The sequence below is a fragment of the Hemiscyllium ocellatum genome, chromosome 38, assembly GCF_020745735.1.
Source record: "Hemiscyllium ocellatum isolate sHemOce1 chromosome 38, sHemOce1.pat.X.cur, whole genome shotgun sequence".
In the NCBI taxonomy this organism is placed as follows: Eukaryota; Metazoa; Chordata; class Chondrichthyes; order Orectolobiformes; family Hemiscylliidae; genus Hemiscyllium; species Hemiscyllium ocellatum.
The window spans coordinates 39,657,273-39,667,267 of record NC_083438.1 but is presented as its reverse complement, the minus strand read 5'-3'; the positions used below and the strand labels follow the sequence as shown (position 1 = coordinate 39,667,267).

Genomic DNA, 9,995 nt, shown 5'->3' with positions numbered 1-9,995 from the left:
ACATAACTCACTGGATCGCAGTACTCTCTGCTCTCCTTTTGTCCTGGTTATATACTGTTCCCCCACATTACCTGAGCTGGTGAACAGACCTGTCGTTGTCAGGGAGTAGGGCACAGTGTTCCTGAGAAACTGCAGGGAGTCAACTGGGAGTTGTCTTCACCACAAACACCAACATCATCAATCTCCAGCAACCTTCCACATTCTCTCTCCCTTTCTCCCTCCCTCTCTCACTCGCTCCTTCCATCTCTCCTCTGCTCAGCTGCTGCTCCCTCCCTCTTCTCTGTCTCACTCACTTTCTCTCTGCAAGCTCAATGTTGTCCCCTCTCCATGGCACACATCTCCATCACAGTCTCATTCTGTCTCTCTGTGTTCTTCACTGTCTGTGTATCTCTCTCTCTCTCTCTCCTGCACCACTTTTCCCACTGACCACCTTCTCTCTGACAGACTTGGTCTTTCTCATACATTTCTGTCTATGTTTATCCCGTTCTGTCTCTCTATCTTCTCTCTGTCTCTCATCTCGCTCTCCCTCTGTCTATCTCTGCATCTCTCTAACTCACCTTCCCTGGTTTTCTATCTTTCTCTCTCTGAACTGTCTCACAGCTTCAACTTTTCTATGTCATCTCACCCACCGTTCTTCCTCTGTGACTCTCCCTCTCTCTCTTGCTCTCTCTCACTCTTATCCCTCAGTGTCTCCCTGCACCCTTCGGTTTTTATCTCTCTCCCTCTCTGTCTCACATCCTGTCTGCCTCTCCCGTATCTCCCTCATCCCAGTGTTTTCTCTTGCCTTGTTTCTCTCTCTCTGGTGTGCTGTGTAGCCCCCTCTGATTCTCAATGACCATCTCCTGTGCTCGGTCAATCCATTCATCATTAATATCATGACCTTTAAACTGCAGGAATCATTCCCTTCCATTACTGTGGAGGATGGATTAAGGAGAAAGAGCAAGAGGGAGAGATAGAGAGAGAATGAAAGAGACAGAGAAAGAGAGAGACTGAGGGACAGTTTCACAGAATCAGACAGGGAGTAAGTGGACGGAGAGCGAGAGAGACAGAGAGCTGGATTGAGACCAATGGACAGACAGCAAGTTGGACAGACAAAGAGGGGGATAAAGAGAGAGAGAAAACGAGAGAGAGAGACAGATTGGGGGACAGAGAGAGAGAGACAAAAATGAAGAGAATGAGAGACAGGCAGAAAGAGAGTCAGTGGAAGAGGCCCTCACAGAACAGGACAGACAGAGAGGTGTCAGGGAGAAAGAGATAGTGTGTGAGAGAGAGATGTTCAGAGCGAACAACAGAGACTCAGAATAGGACAGAGATACACACAGAGAGAGAGAGAGAGACAAAGAGGGTGAGAGAGTGCAAAAGAGAGAGAGGAATGGAGAGAGAGAGAGGCAGAGAGAGACAGGCAGACAGAAACAAAGACAGAGAAAGAGAGAGAGAGAGAGAGAGAAAGACAGGAAGAGACACAGACATACAGAGAGAGACAGAAACAGGGACAGATAGAGGGAGATGGAGTGACAGAGCACAGAAAAGGTGACAGGGAGAGAAAGGGCAGGGAGACACACACACACACACACACACACACACACACACACGGTTAGAGGGACAGAATTAGGGAATAAAAGGATCCAGAACAAGCACACAAAGGGAATATGAGCAGGGTACATTTGCATTTCCATGGTGCCTGTCACCACCACAGGCCATCATTCAGTGGTACAGATAAACAACTTTATTTAAACTGGAGTCATGTGGATGGAGGAGTTGAGGAAGTCAATTGGGGCACAGCAAGATCCCAGTCCTTGTGCTGGACTCTGACAGGTTCCTGAGGTGAAGGACAGACAGCAGTGGACTTGGGATTGCAGCGAGAAACTCCCTTGACCGACCAGAAACATGCCTGAGAATCTCACACCCAACCCGAGGGCACAGCAGGAATCAGTTTATTGTACATCTCAGCACTGACCCTGACAAGTGCAGCACTTCCTCAGCACTGACCCTCCGACAGTGCGGCACTTCCTCAGTACTGACCCTCCGACAGTGCAGCACTTCCTCAGCACTGACCCTCCGACAGTGCGGCACTCCCTCAGAACTGACCCTCTGACAGTGCGGCACTCCCTCGGCACTGACCCTCCGACAGTGCAGAACTCCCTCAGTACTGACCCTCCAACAGTGCAACACTCCCTCTGCATGACCCTCCGACAGTGCGGCACTCCCTCAGCACTGACCCTCCAACAGTGCGGCACTCCCTCAGCACTGACCCTCCGACAGTGCTCACTCCCTCAGCACTGACCCTCCGACAGTGCAGCACTCCCTCAGCACTGACCCTCCAATGGTGCCCACTCCCTCAGCACTGACCCTCCAACAGTGCAGCACTCCCTCTGCAGGACCCTCTGACAAGGAGATATGATTAATGTCTCTTGTTCCAGTTTTTGTCCTATTCCTCCCGTGTGGAGTGTACAGAGGAATATTAAAAGGGACTTACCACATTGGTCAGACAGACTTGCAGCGATGATCATGACAAGGAGAATGAGACATTTCACAGCTAACATTTTTGACATAACTCACTGGATCGCAGTACTCTCTGCTCTCCTTTTGTCCTGGTTATATACTGTTCCCCCACATTACCCGAGCTGGTGAACAGACCTGTCGTTGTCAGGGAGTAGGGCACAATGTCCCTGAGAAACTGCAGGGAGTCAACTGGGAGTTGTCTTCACCACAAACACCAACATCATCAATCTCCAGCAACCTTCCACATTCTCTCTCCCTTTCTCCCTCCCTCTCTCACTCGCTCTTTCCATCTCTCCTCTGCTCAGCTGCTGCTCCCTCCCTCTTCTCTGTCTCACTCACTTTCTCTCTGCAAGCTCAATGTTGTCCCCTCTCCATGGCACACATCTCCATCACAGTCTCATTTTGTCTCTCTGTGTTCTTCACTGTCTGTGTATCTCTCTCTCTCTCTCTCCTGCACCACTTTTCCCACTGACCCCCTTCTCTCTGACAGACTTGGTCTTTCTCATACATTTCTGTCTATGTTTATCCCGTTCTGTCTCTCTATCTTCTCTCTGTCTCTCATCTCGCTCTCCCTCTGTTTGTCTATCTCTGCATCTCTCTAACTCACCTTCCCTGCTTTTCTATCTTTCTCTCTCTGAACTGTCTCACAGCTTCAACTTTTCTATGTCATCTCACCCACCGTTCTTCCTCTGTGACTCTCCCTCTCTCTCTTGCTCTCTCTCACTTTTATCCCTCAGTGTCTCCCTTCACCCTTCGGAACATCTCCGGGACACCCGCACCAATCAACCACACCGCCCCGTGGCCCAACATTTCAACTGCCCCTCCCACTCTGCCGAGGACATGGAGGTCCTGGGCCTCCTTCACCGCCGCTCCCTCACCACCAGACGCCTGGAGGAAGAACGCCTCATCTTCCGCCTCGCAACACTTCAACCCAAGGGCATCAATGTGGACTTCAACTGTTTCCTCATTTCCCCTTCCCCCACCTCACCCTAGTTTCAAACTTCCAGCTCAGCACTGTCCCCATGACTTGTCCGGACTTGTCCTACCTGCCTAGCTCCTTTTCCACCTATCCACTCCACCCTCTCCTCCCTGACCTATCACCTTCATCCCCTCCCCCACTCACCCATTGTACTCTATGCTACTCTCTCCCCACCCCCACCTCCCTCTAGCTTATCTCTCCACGCTTCCAGCTCACTGCCTTTATTCCTGATGAAGGGCTTTTGCCCGATTTCGCTGCTCGTTGGATGCTGCCTGAACTGCTGTGCTCTTCCAGCACCACTGATCCAGAATCTGGTTTCCAGCATTCATTGTTTTTACCTCGTTGACATGATGGTCCCAGTGGGACACTGTCAGTGTTGTGCATTGCACAGTGAGTCTGCCTCTCATTTGTGCTACACTCTGGAGCCATTTATCACGGCTTTTGCAATGTTCTGGCTGAATCTCTGAAGACGTGACCATTTCAAGGGAGTTGTAACAATGCAGGGTTGGAACAGTCTGTGACAGCAGAGGTGGATAGCTGTGGAACATGCTCATTCCTTTGAAATGGTGGTTAATGAGCCAATCTTCAGCCTATACCTTTGGGGATAAAATCCTCACGACTCTCAGAGTGGGAGGTGTTCTTTGATCTCCCACTGTGGGATTGTCCTGCAGACAATAGATTGGAGACAAACTCTCTTTGTAGTGAGTGTGTGAGAGTGCCTCTTGCTTTCTCATGACCAGAGCTCATTAGTTATGGATTTATTGTGATTTCTCAGGTCACACTGCGTCGAACACATTCCATTTCTTACCCCACTCTCTTTTCCAGAACGCTTCCCATTGCAAACCTTTGAATGAGGAGACAGACAATAGGTGCAAGAGGAGGCCATTCGGCCCTTCGAGCCTGCACCATCTTTCAATGCGATCATGGGTGATCATGTAATCTCATTCCCTCCCTCTCCTCACACCCCTTTAGCCACTTGTCCAGTTCCCTCTTGAACATATAGAGTCATCGAGATGTACAGCACAGAAACAGACCTTTGGCCCGACTTGTCCATGCTGACCAGGTACGCCAACCCAATCTAGTCTCACCTGCCAGCACCCGGCCCTCATCCCTCTCAACCTACCCTCTGCGTGAAAAAGTTGCCCCTTAGGTCCCATTTAAATTTATCCCCTATCACGCTAAACCTATATCCCTCTAGTTCTGGACTCCCCCACCCCAGGCAATAGACCTTGCCTATTTACCCTATCCATGCCCCTCATGATTTTATAAATCTCAATAGGATCATCCCTCAGCCTCCGACGCTCCAGGGAAAACAGCCCCAGCCTGTTCAGCCTCTCCCTGTAGCTCAAACCCTCCAACCCTGGCAACATCCTTGTAAATCTTTTCTGAACCCTTCCAAGTTTCACAACATCCTTCAGATAGGAAGGAGACCAGAACTGCACGCAACATTCCAAACGTGGCCGAACCAATGTCCTGTAGAGCCACACCATGACCTCCCAACTCCTGTACTCAGTGCATAGACCCATAAAGGAAATAAGGAACTGGCCCCCATCAGCTTCCTGTGGGAGAGATTTCCACAGGTTCCCAACTCTTGAGTGCAGAAATTCTCCCTCATCCCAGTCTGGAATGGCTTATCCCTGATGTTTAGACTCTGACTCCCAATTCTGAACTTCTCCAAAATCGGGAAGGTCCTTCCCGTATGTGGCCTGTCCAGTCCCATCAGGATTTTATATCTTTCCACGAGATCCTTCCTGTCGTTCCTCTAAATTCCAGCGAGTACAAGCCCAGTCCATCTAGTCGTTCCCCATGTGTCAGTCATGTAGGGATGGAGCCAATTTTTCCAGGACTGCAGCTACAACCCCGAGACACAGCTCAGGGAAGTTTCACTGCGATGGTCCCTGACATGGAGGGGTTGTGCTTGAAGCAAAGGTTAAACTGGTCTTATAAGGCTGATGGGGGTGTCTGCGGGATGCTCTTTGGAGGGTCAGCCTTGACCGATGGGCCGAATGGCCTCCATCTGCACTGTAGGGGGTCTATGGGGTGGGAGAAGGATCAAGCCTGAGGGGGGGTCAATCCCAAACCCTTTTTTAATTTCTGCCTTGACAATTTCAATTTGAGGGAAGGTTGCTATAGACTCGGTGTAGTTAATATTCCAAATGAGAGACCATTCCAGTCACTCGGGAGTTTTTATTTGATAGAGAAGATAAGAAAAGTAGCCAGCATTCAGGAACACCACAATGGATCCCTTTTTTTCCTGAAGCTGGATATCGAGAGGGAACGTGGGAACCTCGTAAACGTGACAATTATTCACCAGCGAGAACAGCAATCATGGCAAAAGCTTCAAATGAAGGAAGTATCACAGATTATAACATCAGCGGCTGCAGACTCGCCTCACCAGGGAGAGAGTGTCAGGGCCGGACCTTTCCCTGAGTCAGTTTTAAATGGAATTCTAAAACGAAGAGAAGTGAGGAGGGTCAGCAAGGTGTAGGGTGGGATTTCCTGAACTCACGGGCTGCAATGGCGGAGCAATGGGAATCAGGGGACACTGGAGAGTCCGGGACTGGAGGGGGTTACAGAGATAGGGAGGGGGGTGTAGGGGCTGGAGGGAGTTACAGAGATAGGGAGGGGGTGTAGGGGCTGGAGGGGGTTACAGAGATAGGGAGGGGGTGTAGGGGCTGGAGGGAGTTACAGAGATAGGGAGGGGGTGTAGGGACTGGAGGGGGTTACAGAGATAGGGAGGGGGTGTAGGGGCTGGAGGGGGTTACAGAGATAGGGAGGGGGTGTAGGGGCTGGAGGGGGTTACAGAGATAGGGAGGGGGTGTAGGGGCTGGAGGGGGTTACAGAGGTAGGGAGGGGGTGTAGGGGCTGGAGGGGGTTACAGAGATAGGGAGGGGGTGTAGGGGCTGGAGGGAATTACAGAGATAGGGACGGGGTGCACAGACAGATGGGAAGACATTGCATGTTGTATTTCCTTGGACGTCTGTGAATGACCTGGTGGTGGGGAGGATGATCAGAGAATGGGAACTGCTGTTGAGTCGGAAGTGGGGTAAGGGTGTTTTCGATGTGCTGATGGAGAGGGGAGACACAATGGGGAACCAAAGCTACAAAAGTGAGAATGTGGGCTCGGCATTAATCAGTCAGAGAGGTGATACAGACAGCATCTTTCAGTTAGTTTGAGAGACTCCCAAGTTCAAAGCAGAACTCCTTCTGCGTGAGGAGAAAGGGGTGGGTGATTTCTGAATAAGCGGGAGGGATGCTGGGATGGTACTGGAGGGCAGCGTCATGGGAGAAGGGGAAGATTCCTTTCTTGCATTCCATGGTTCTCGATTTCCCATCCTGAATCGCACTCAGTTCCCTCTCAGTAGTGGCTGTATTTTGCAAAGATTTGCTCCCCGTCTTTGGGCTTGTAGTCACCGATACCTGGCAAGGCAAAGTAATAAACAATCTGAGGGTCCTTCCTCAACACCGAACAACTGGGTTCGGAACAGGGGGAGACGTTGGGGAGGTGTGTGTGTGTGTGTGTGTGAGAGAGAGAGAGAGAGAGAGAGACAGTTACAACCTTGGGTACGAGTTTTCTTTTGATTAGATTACTTACAAGTGTGGAAACAGGCCCTTCGGCCCAACAAGTCCACACCAACCCACCGAAGAGTAACCCACCCAGACCCATTCCCCTACATTTACCCTTTCACGTAACCATTCGGGCAATTTCCCATGGCCAACTCACCGAACATGTACTGTTTTGGACTGTGGGAGGAAACCGGAGCACCCGGGGGAAACGCACACAGAGAATGCACAAGCTCCACACAGTCAGTCGCCTGAGGTGGGTATTGAACGCGAGTCTGTGGCGCTGTGAGGCAGCAGTGCTAACCACTATGCCACCCACGGCTGAAGAATGGAGAGATACACAGAGACAGAGACAGAGAGAGACAGAGAGAGCGAGAGACAGACAGACAGACACACAGGATTAAAGACAGACAGACAGAGAAAGGGAGAGAGAGAGATGGGGACAGAGATGGGGAGAGAGAGAGACTGAGGAGGGGTGTGTGTGAGAGAGAAAGGTTGGAGAAGGGAGCGACAGAGAGAGGCAGGGGAGAGAGAGAAGAGAGAGAGAGAAAGGTTGGGGAAGGGGGGAAGGGAGAGAGTTACAACGTTGTGTACAATTGTGCAGGAGTTATGTCAATGAATGAATACTGAAGGGTATAGCATAATAAGAGTGTTATAAGAGTTTAGTTATTGGATTTTTAAAAATGTATTGATGGGATCAGAGTGCGGGATTGGCCATGCTTCATTGTCCCATTGTGTACGGTGATTGTGCGGGCTCGATGGATTAGTCAGCATTCAATGTACAACGATGCAGTGTGCGGAATGGGTCTGGGTAGATTGCTCTCTGCAGGTCGGTGTTGACGAGATTAGAATAAATTAGATTGGCGACAGTGTGGAAACAGGCCCTTCAGCCCAACAAGTCCAAACTGTTTCCCAACGGGAGGGATCCTATGCTTCTGTGATATCAGAGAATCACCGGGAGACATAATTGGGAATGGTCATTCGGTCGCTTGGAGTGACTGAGGTCAGCGATCTCAAACTTAAATCGGTGAACACACACCGCCCCGTTCTTTGCCTGCAGAAGAAAGAAGTTTTAGGATTTTAACTGAACGCTCTAAGTGACAAAAACAGAAATTGCAGGAAAAGCTCAACTTGACAAAACGAGCAGCTATCAGCCCAACAGGGTTATTCAGGAGCGCGACTCGTTCCTCGGGTGGTTGGGGTGAACGCTCGCGCTTCCAATGAAGCCGGTTGGACTATAAAGAGGCGTTGAGCGAGGCGATTCGAGAATCGAACATGATACTCGTCAGTCGCATAGCAAACACTGAGACTGACGGCGGGCTGGCCTGGCAACCAGGATAAATGCGATGAGGCCCCAGTGAGATTTGAACTCACGCCCTCTGGTTTAAGAGACCAGTGCTCTAACCGCTGAGCTATGGAGCCGGGCGAGCGGCCGCCGCGAACCTTTGGCTGATTGGGTAACAGCCCTCGCGTCACCGTCTGGACAGTTTGAACACTCTCTCTCCCCGTGCGCGCGTGGGTTTGCTCCGGCTGCTCCGGTTACAGAGATGTGCAGCTTCTGCGGGATTGGCCATGCTTCATTGTCCCATTGTGTACGGTGATTGTGCGGGCTCGATGGATTAGTCAGCATTCAATGTACAACGATGCAGTGTGCGGAATGGGTCTGGGTAGACTGCTCTCTGCAGGTCGGTGTTGACGAGATTAGAATAAATTAGATTGGCGACAGTGTGGAAACAGGCCCTTCAGCCCAACAAGTCCACATCAACCCACCCAGACCCGTTTCTCTCTGAATAATGTACCTACGACTAGGGGCAATTTAAAATGGCCAATTCACACGACTTGCGAGGAAACCGGAGCAAACCCACGCAGACTCTGGGCGAGTGTGCAAACTCGACACAGACAGTCCCCTAAAGCTGGAATCGTGACTGCGTCCCTAGTGCTGTGAGGCAGCAGTGCGAACCACTGAGCGGCTAGTTGGGCGGAATGGCCTGTTTCCAAACTGGAGGGATTCTATGCTTCTGTGATAGCTGAGAATCACCGGGAGACATGATTGGGAATGGTCATTCGGTCGCTTGGAGTGACTGAGGTCAGCGATCTCAAACTGAAATCGGTGAACACACACAGTCCTGTTCTTTGCCTGCAGAAGAAAGAATTTTTTGGATTTCAACTGAACGCTGTAAGTGACAAAAACAGAAGTTGCAGGAAAAGCTCAACAGGTCTGAGACGAGAGGCGAGAGGCGAGAGATGTGTTTGACTTCAGGGTAATGACCCTGGCGTTTCAGACATCAATTCCCAAGCACTTGTCAAAAGCCGCAGCAGCAACAAACAGACCAATTGAGGAGCACGACTCGTACAGCCGTTGGCTGCGGGTGACCGCTCGCGCACCCAAAGAAGCCGCTTGGATGAGAAACGGGCGAGGTGCAATTTCAACAGACGTGCGATCTTAACCGGTCTGCGTGGGAATTGCCAACGAGACTGAGAGGCTCCAGTGAGATTTGAACTCACGACCCCTGGTTTACAAGACCAGTGCTCTAACCGCTGAGCTATGGAGCCGGGCGTGAGCGTGCCCTGCGCTAGTGGCTGATTAGTTAACACTGGCTGACTCAAAGCGCTTGGGACACAGGTTCCAATCGACCCTCGTGTCACCGTCTGGACAGTTTGAACATTCTTCCCGTGTGTGCGTAGGTTTGCTCCGGCTGCTCCGTTTACAAAGATGTGTAGCTTCTGCGGGATTGGCCATGCTTCATGTCCCGTTGTGTACGGCGATTCTGCGGGCCCGGTGGATCGGTCAGCATTCAATGTAGAACGATGCAATGTGCGGAACGGGTCTGGGTAGATTGCTCTCTGCAGGTCGGTGTTGACGAGATAAGAATATATTAGATTGGCGACAGTGTGGAAACAGGCCCTTCAGCCCAACAAGTCCAAACTGTTTCCCAACGGGAGGGATCCT

General features: G+C 51.0%; 2 non-coding genes across 2 annotated transcripts; both read right to left on the bottom strand.

Annotated features, from left to right (window-relative positions):
* Positions 1-8,394: 8,394 nt before the first annotated feature.
* Positions 8,395-8,467, bottom strand: trnak-cuu (transfer RNA lysine (anticodon CUU)). The gene has a single exon. It is a non-coding gene; the product is annotated as a tRNA-Lys (tRNA).
* Positions 8,468-9,525: 1,058 nt separating this feature from the next.
* On the bottom strand, positions 9,526-9,598 carry trnat-ugu (transfer RNA threonine (anticodon UGU)). The gene has a single exon. It is a non-coding gene; the product is annotated as a tRNA-Thr (tRNA).
* Between the last annotated feature and the right edge of the window lie 397 nt (positions 9,599-9,995).